At 23.4% G+C, this 10293-nt stretch overlaps 1 long non-coding RNA gene across 1 annotated transcript; it reads left to right on the top strand.

The window, feature by feature from the left end:
• The first annotated feature begins 208 nt into the window (after window positions 1–208).
• On the top strand, window positions 209–8827 carry LOC132920789 (uncharacterized). The gene is made up of 2 exons (XR_009660785.1): window positions 209–793; window positions 8007–8827. It is a non-coding gene; the product is annotated as an uncharacterized LOC132920789 (long non-coding RNA).
• The last annotated feature ends 1466 nt before the right edge of the window (window positions 8828–10293 follow it).

The raw sequence follows: 10293 nt of genomic DNA, 5'->3' as shown, positions 1-10293 counted from the left end.
TAAATGCGTTATGTATGTTAATGTTTTTCGACACATAATAATAACAGTTAAATAATAATAATATTATTATCAAAAAAAGTGAAAAAATAACCAATTATATATGTGTACTAATCATATAAACGGAGCTTCTTGTTCTTACTTTTACATAATATCGGTATTGACCGACTATATAAATGTAATAGTATTTCTGTTTTAATAAAATAAAATAGTATCATCATTGCAGCGCGTGCGTCTAGAAACGTTAGAAACAATAATATTGGTCTGAGTAAGTAAAATAATATTACCTATAATATACTGTCGACTAATAATTATATTAAGCGATGAAAAAATAACTCTTGATTTTACTATGTTTTTCATCGTTCAGTTCGAGAGTATTACCTATAAAATAAAGCATTTTATTCGAGTTGTCCACTAAAATATTGTAAGCCGGTGAAAACCGTGTAGTGCCGAGTGTGTTGGTTATAAGGGCGGTGGGAGATGGTGCGGGTCGGACGGTGTGCTCTGTACCATCGATATACATTTCATAACAATATAAGAACCGGTGTGTTGAGGTCGCCGCGTGTAGTTCGCAATCATCATTTGTTGAGCGCACATTCGGCCTAGGCGCGGGTTTATTTGTTTGATTTTACACACGTACAGTAAATAAATCGACTGAGATGTTGGACGAGAGGAGTAGCTTGACAAAAACAATCGGCAAGACCAAGGGAGTGTTTCGAAACACTAAGTACGGGTCGACTAATGACCAGAAACAAGTTAACGTCATCGACACCAAACAAAAATACCGAAAATTAAAGTAAGTCTTGTGTGTTTTTGTTTGTGCGATATTGCTTGAGTTTCGTTTATGCAGTTTTCGACGCTTTTTTTACGCTACATTGTATACATACGCGTTTGTTTTGTCTAATAATATATCAATTTAAATAATATTATGGAAAAATGGACGGCATTTTTTTTATTTTAACAATTTTATCACGCGTCTGGAAAAAGCAAAAGCGTTAGAAAACAAACCATAGTACTTATATAATTATAAAATAGTTTTAGATCCATTAGAACATTTTTTTTCTAAATTTAATTTCAATAATTTAATACGTTCAATTATTATAATAAACAATAGTGGGTTGTAACCTACAATAACTTGTAGATTAATATATTTTAAATATCAAGACATTAAAAAAAGTTATAAATAAAGTATCGTTTTATGTATTTAATAAATAGGCTTTCTTAAGAATTTATTATTCTTAAATATTATTTTAAATGTTGGTTATGTTTTTTATTTGAGTATTTGAGTGGAATTATTTTGTTTTTTGCTTAATTATCTATGTGTACTTTTTCAATTCACATTTTTTGGGTTTAAAATTTTCAAAATTTATATGGTGCAGCATTTTAAGTATTTAATTAAACAGGTAATGTAAAAGATATACTATAAACATATTTTTAATTTCTCATTAATCGTAGAAGAATCATGTAATAACATCTAAACGGAACTTATTTATTTGTAAACAAATATTAACTATTAGTTTTTAATACACCATTTTTTTTTTTACCATTTGGATGAAAACAAGTTTTGGTTACGATAAATTTACGAAAAAATATTGATAATTTAGTTTATTATACATTAATATTAATATTTAAGTACAAACCATTGTTTACAATCTGAAAAACATCTGTTTTAAAGGTTCATTCAATTTATTTACAATATTTTACTATCATTAGGTTAATAATTATATTATATTTACTTATTATCACAAAAATAATGAATATTCTTTCGTTGTTTTAACGGAACAATTTAAACGATTTTTTCAATTGTCTATATGATTACGGTGGTTTATTAAATATTAGGTTAGTTTATTCTATGACTCTATGTCTTAATTTTAATATGAAATTTTAACTATTACACACAATTTTATAATCGATAAAAATTGAATATTTGATCACAGTTAGCAATTAACTGATTGATTTTTATATCAGATTTTATCGTTTAATATACTTTTGTTTTGTAATGATATTATAATATTATATTTTATATTTGCATCAATATTTATGATAAATATGCATAATATTATCATAAGTAATATATTATAACGTAACACTGTAGAAAAACAATAAAATCTTAAATGTAGATACTAATTTAGGTACTACTTACTAGTTATACATAATAATAATAAAATATGGATATAGATATAAAAACTGTAATTTTTGTTTTGCGCTTAGATATTATTTGGATTATATTATGTACTACTAAAGTACTACGTATGTACAATGTACATCATAATATATTGTGATGTTGCATCATAACAACTTATATTGTGGATTCCTATCTAATTTTAAAACATTATTCACTCCTTTACTTGACCTTAAATGGCTTAAGCAAAGATCGTGAGGAGACTTATGAAGAACGTTAAAAAAAAATTTTGTTATGTAAAAATCTCTAATGTGTGCTGTATAACGCTAGAAATTGTTTTGATCCAATTTTTTCTTATAATTCGTTGTTTTATCTAAGTGACATATAAAATAAAGATATATACGAAGTCCACATTAGATTATAATGTATACCTGTACAATTTAAATTAATTATATAATGTAACACTATGATAAATTATATATTCAAATAGGACTAAATTACATTTTTTCATGAATAAAATCGACTTCATATAATTATGTACTTTAAATCATTCTGAGGTTATGTTGTTGAATGGCCTTTTTTTCGTATGTTCTCTTAATGTTTTGTAATCAATGTTATTTATTATTAATTTATAAATAACAGATTGTAATACAATATAGTCAAATAAAAAATATATATATTCATATATATTTAAATTAGTTTAATATGTATATGTACTAAATAGGGGCGAAAAAGTAAATAATAGTTAGGTCTAAAAGTTGAAAACATTTTTTAAATAATTAAATTTGATAAAGATTATACAATATATAGTTATAATGTTACAAAGTAAATTTATTATTATGAAATATGTATGTTGCCTAAATATTTATTTAAAAGTAGTTATTTTTATATGCTTTTATTTAAAGTATATATTTTTGGATTATTTATCTTTTCTTAGGTTTTAATTTATGAGTTATTAACTTAATAATTAGTGTTTCATAAATCAAAGTCTAATATTTTTAATATTGTATGATATATTATAGGGATTTATGAAATTATTATTATAAAAAATATATTTTTTTTTAAATTGACATTTATTATAATATACAATATAACTGTAAGAGTACTTTGAAAAATGATGAAGGTGTCTATTATATGTATGTCTAATGTATTTACTGTGTATAAACCGGATGCGAAACGATTGTTAGCTAAATTGTCAACGGACGTAAAATTAGGTTCAATGAACATAGTTATATTGGTAAAATAATTTATTATCCTATCTATTAAAAATCGCATCCTCTGACCCACTTTCTGTTAAGATATTTTTAATATTTTTCTATTCTTTAGGTTAATCACTATAAGTACTGTAAGTCGCGACTTGCAAAGTATATAGAGTTTAACTTATTAATGTATAATTTATCAAAAATACTTTATGAAACTTTTCAGTTTTTACCTAATTATTTAATACATTCTGTATTATACAAACTGTAAAAATAGTAATTTGAATAGGTATCATATATTAATATAGTACCTACCAATATTGGAATTCGATAGATGTATATCGATTTATGAGTATGATAATTATAAGTATATTTCAATCGTAAAAGTATTAAATAAGAGTATGGTATCTTATTTATAGTAAAATATAATTAATATATTATGTTATGTACTTGTGTATAACAATACTATGATACACAGATTTATTTGGCTGTTTTACGCTGTAAAATAGAATTTTCAAAAGAAGTCTTTATTTCATCTTATCAAAATAATTATTTACAATATATTGAAGTTTATTGTAGTTACACTTAAGTATTTATATGTAATCAAATTTGTTGTTAATGTTTATGTTTTTGTTCTTTAATATTATGCTTTGTTTAAAAATAAATTACGTTTGGTAAAAAAAAAAATATAAAGAACAATTCATAGAAAATATTGTATTTTTATTGTTTTATATATCTGTACTACCGTGGGCTTGTAACTATAGTGATTCATAATTAATCCTATTGTTTTGTTTTGCATTAAAAAAGAAACATATATTATAGCTCTAGACGGTTTAAAAACGACCTTGAAAATTGTTTTTCTCTTTTTCATTCAAACAAACGTATCGAATTTTCTGTTGATTGCAATTAATAAATATGTATAACATATTAATAATGATAATGATAATATTATGTTATGTGCGTCATAATGTAACAGTATTATGTATTAATTGATTTTATAAAAATTAAGTCAAAAAAATATAAATAGGTATATAAATCACAATATTTTTATTTTTATCAAATAGAATATTATGCTGTGTGAAAAATAATATTTTAAATTAAATAGTTAGGTACTTAAATTTTAACAGAGTTTTATGTTCTTTGATATAATATTTTATTTAAATTGCTCCGGTATTTTGAATATATCTCAAGATTTAATGTATAATATTAATAAAGTATACTAAAATAGTAACCTACTGGATAATACAAACAGAGCCGTGCCATCAAAATTTGGTGCCCGGAGTAAAATTAAAAATATTCACCTCTCCATTAACTAACCTAACTTTTTGGCGCCTTCTTAAAATTTGAGCTCGGGACATAGGCCTCTTGGGTCCTCCCATGGCACGACTCTGAATATAAATATAATATATTTACTAAAATTATTCTAGTTATAAAAAAAATATTTATAAATATTATAAAACTATTATACTAAATAAGTATAGAAAAACAAATTTATTATAAAATAAATTATCATATCTAATATTTCTGTTTATAAAAGTGTAGTATTATTATTTATTTATAATAAATATAAAAGTCACTTTCCTCCAAAGTTTTATTAAAACGACTTAAACATATTTGTAAAACCATATGGTAAAATAGTTGCGTAATAATTTTAGGTATACGTCATGTGAGCTATGATACAATAATTGATAGGTATAATTGATGAGTTTCATTTATTATATCACAATATGTACTAATTATAATTTTCTATGAATTTAAATGAGATCAATGTTCAAAAAGGTTTAATCTTGTATTCTTGTTAATACGTTGTACCTATATTATATGATCTTATTATCAAGTCCTATTAGGCATATAGCTTTGAATATTTTGCTCCCATTAATCACGGATACATGTTGAAATTAATTTATATGTTGTATTATTTTTCTCAATATTTGTAATAGATTTTTGATATAGATGTTAAAATTATATTATTATTTTATGGTATAATTATATGCCATTATGTTCTATTTTTGTTCTATTTTGTATTAATTATGTACTTACCACTTATAGTATTTTAGGGAAGTGATTTTTCTTTGATATTCATGTATTGTACATTATTAAATAAATGTATTTAAAATTGACTGTGATAATAAAAAGTGTATATCAGGGCATTGCACCCGAACATTTCTAAAGTATTCGAAATAATGATAATATACTTATTAAAATCTAAAATTAAAAAACTAATACCAAAAATATGAATTAAGGGTTTTATCATGAATTCTTTTCCTATTAAGCAGAGTTTTAAAAATTGTTTTATTAATTATTATTTAAAATATAGAACGTTATATTATTAATATTTATAATAATCTTTAATAAATAGGTACCTATAAAATAAATAAGATGGAAAAAAGTATTTAATATATTTTTAAGTTTATAGAAAATATACTATAACTATAAAATGAATACAAAAATTTGATTATTATAATATTTATTTCCTCTCATATTTTCAAAAAACCTAATACCCGAGTTCAAATTAAAATGTAGGAAGTAGTCGGTATTCGAAATAGCTGGTGTTGAAAAGTGTATCTTTATCAGTTTTTAATAATCGATTTAATTTTGAAAACCCTGTACTAATATCTGCATTTATTATTTTGGATAAAATTCCCATAGTTAATACTGTCTTAAATTTTAATAACATATACATATTATTAACTTTTTTTGTGTATACACTAAAGTGAAATACCAATTAATAACTAAAATATAGACTATACTATATGGCTCACTAGCACGCTTACTCTCAAATCGTTTCTTTAATTTCTCAAATCCCTATGTTTGGAATTTGTAAGTAATTTTAAAGGTTATAAATTATAATGTCAAATATTTTAGGTATTTTATGAGTATCTATCTTGTACTCTTGTAAACAAAACTTTTTTTTTAAACAAAAATAAAGTGTCTTTTTTTTGTAAAATGTTTATGAAATTAAATCTATAGGTACTCGAACTAATAGTTATTTTATGATTAAAAACTATAAATTATACTATGAATAACTTAATGTAGGTACCTACAAAGAAAAATAATTCATACGATAATTGTGTTGGACTATGATGATTTTAAAATTATAGTTATTAATAGTTAATACTAATCTACTAACATTTTATAACTTGTAAAATTGTTTAAGTATAATAACTATAATAAGTACTAGACTAAACATTACATATGTTTTATCGAAACAATTTTTTATTTAAGAATATAATATTATCTTTAGTACAAGTCTATAATTATTCAATTACAAGGCACTTCTTTAAATGCAAGAACATTTTCAAACAAATCATAATCGAGGTAGTTTTTATTTGAAAAAAAAATTGTATCATTACATAACAATCCCTTAATGATATAAAACACACCTAAATATTTTTCAAATGTAATCTTTAACTATACTTAAAATCAAAAATCAGAATTCAAATAAATGTATCATTAAAAGATAAAGGGAAGGGGCGAGTATGCTTGGTAAATCACACTATATAATAAGTAGAATGATAGCATATAAGTATGAGGACATAAAGCATGTGCATTTGGCGATAGCAATTTTTATCCCATTGTTGGTTAACCACTTAATATTCAGCTTAATTATAAACATATAAGTAGTGATCATTATTTATTTTTGTTATCAGCTATAAATCTAAACACATTAGATGTAAAAAATAGATGTTTTAATAATTTAATTACACCAAGAACTGAAAAATATAGGCGAATATTATTATTTATTTCTAACGACAATATAATATTATTTCATATGACCAACAAATTTAACATACTTAAATTAATCTCATACTGTCAAGTATACAACTATTTATTATTGTTCTTAACATTGTAATTATATGTATTTTATATTATACTTGTTAACATTTTGTCACAATTGTACAACATTTCAGTTAAATACAGTAATTAATATTTGTCGTCAGTCTAGGATTGTCTTAACTTAAGTATGGTAAATATATCAATATTTATATTAATTATTTACAGTTTAAAGTATTGAGATTTTCATGCAAGTAAGTACTATTATATAATTGTAATTTAACTATAAATTAATTTATAAATTAAAACTTCTTAGTATGTGTTAATAATTAAATTAATTATACTGGGTTACCATTGATATTTAACTGACATATTAATTAAAACTACCATCGTCTACCATTTAACCACAATTGTCAGTTAAATTGGTAATAAATTAATAATAGGCATTAGAGTTCAACGCTAATTTAGTCGTTAGTTGAGATATTACAAAAACGTCATTTCCTTCTAATGAAGATCATAGTTAATTAATTTTCAACAGAACTTGTTATGATTTGAATTACGTTTAAAATTAAAATCTCTATAATTCAGTACGATTAAATGTAGAGGTTCTAATACCATGATATTAATGTAACAATTTGATCCACATTTTACTTTTAGAAAATAAGAAAAGGCGCTTATGCCTTTGCTATCAATAATCGTTTTATTAGATGCAAAATTAAACTAACATATTATTATATAGCTTTTGGCTTATCAATGAAAGTTATAAATATGAAATACATTCAAATGCACTATATCGCACTGGGAAATCATCACTGATGCAATAAATAACGCATGATGCATAGGCTTAAATAAAATAAATATTTGGGATATTTAGATTTTCATGGTTAGGCAATCGTGTGATTTTTATGTTTCAGTGAAGATGATATGTATTATAATTATGAGGCGGATTTGATGTTAGACTCAGTAAACCGTAGGTACAAGAAAGTCGTGTTCACAACATATGCCATGGGTATGGCCATGACCATTATTGGATGTTTATTGGTGCTTTGAGTATGATCTAAAATTCAAATAGAACTGTATACGAACAATCACAGACTAAAGCACGATGTCATTTAAGAAAAATGTGGACATTTTTTTTTGTTATTATTATTTAGCAATGTAGCATACCTATTATAATATATTATACCTAATGTGATAATGTGTTTTATGTATATAGGGTAAAACGAACCAAACAAGGTATGTTCGTGATATATTTACAAAATATCTCATTACGTTTTCAATTTTGGCAATTTTATTAGGCCAACATATATTTACGCAACTTGACGAATATACGTCAGTCTCTAGTAATACCACAGCTAAAATTAGACAGATTAATTATTTTGAGGTTCACTGACGAATATCTAAACAGATAGGTTCGTTATTAAAGTATAAATAATTATATTTAATAAAATAATCTATATACGTATTACGATTACTCATATCACGAATATACCTCACTTTAACCAACCATCATAATTAAATATTTTAAATTATTTTATACCTAAATTTTACCTATCTAAGTTTGCCAAAAAAATATATTGTGATTAAAATGTTTTTCTAAACGTGTTTCCTATAATGATTTGTATCTTTTGTGCCATATTGTTTTTAAGTTATAAACTTTTGTTTAGTTTATTAGATTAAATTTGGTAAATTATTATACATTTTTATAATAAATTGTATTTATTTTATTCATAAATTTAATAATTTGTTTTTTTTTCTATAAATCGCACAAATTGATCATTTATATTTATATCCAGTGTCTTGTTACACCGTTTAATGGTACCCGGAAACAAAAAAATAACGCTTTCTTTATTTATGATAATATGACAATAGTAGGAAAATGCCCACAGTTGGAACTGGCGGAACCATAATATTGATGTAATTCTTCAATCAAATTGAATTTGAACAAATTGTTTATACACGGTTCGCTTAAAAATAATGTTTGCACAGTGCAATGCTCTGTTTTTCACCTCCTCCCTTTACACGACACTGATTATATTTAACAACATTAACTAATTTTATACAACATCATAGTAATACAACTATCATAATTTATTATAATTATTAATTAGAAAGATCGTAAGCCATTTTTTTTTTCGTATACAAAACCTATAACCAAAAATAATATTTAAATGTATACCATAATAATAATAATAATATGCTGTAATCATTTATTACTAATAACTATAACAGATATAGGTTGATATTTGATATGATTTTTTTTCAATTTTTTTTCATGACACGTTATGAAATACATTATTATGTAACAGTATAAGTTCAAGCTCTTGAAATACAGATTTATTATCCGTACAAATCGTGTTTTTATTTGATTTGTTTCGTACATTCATTATTAAACGAAATTAAAATTGTTTCAAGCTTTTCTTAAAAAATCAACACAAAATAACTATTATAATAATGTAAATTCAAATAGCTATCTAATTATAATAGCTTTAATTGTCATGATAAAATATGTACCTATACAATATTTACTTCAGATATTGTAGTTTGTCTTGTAAAAAATGATTGTTTGTGGTCAGAATTTTGTAATAAAAGAATAAATGATCAGTATAAGAAAAATTGTAATTTGTAATTTAACGAGTTTGTATGAATAATTTAATGCTGTAAAATTCACATGTAATGTATTCAGTTTGAGGTTCTCGATACAGTATTAGGTACTTTATGTATATGAATTTAGTCAACTGTCCCATCAACGTCATTGTCATAGTATTAAACTATACTTCCTACGTTATCCTTGAACATGAAAAATCGACGTACGAACATTTATTAGCCTTGAATTGGACATAGTTACAATGCACCGTAGAAATATTGTGTATTGGGTTTATATGATATTGATAATTAGTGGTGCAGTGTATTATGCGGTTGACCACATTTTCTCACTCATAATATTATACTATTATATACATGTTTAACGTACAAGTTATCTTGAGTTCAAAAGATCATTTTTTTTTTTTGTAATATTATTATTTATTAAAATATATACGTAGTATGTAATGTATATTTTTTTTAAGTTTATAATATGGTAAATTATTATTATTTGTTGCAAACATTAAAAAAAATAAAACTATTGGAGTAGATCAAACTATATAAGGTTTCCTGCATTGATACATAGAAGGCTACATAATATATGTATATTATTATTAT

Source organism: Rhopalosiphum padi, chromosome 2, assembly GCF_020882245.1.
Source record: "Rhopalosiphum padi isolate XX-2018 chromosome 2, ASM2088224v1, whole genome shotgun sequence".
NCBI lineage: Eukaryota > Metazoa > Arthropoda > Insecta > Hemiptera > Aphididae > Rhopalosiphum > Rhopalosiphum padi.
Note: the sequence above shows the minus strand (reverse complement) of the source record. Positions and strands in the feature narration are given on the sequence as shown.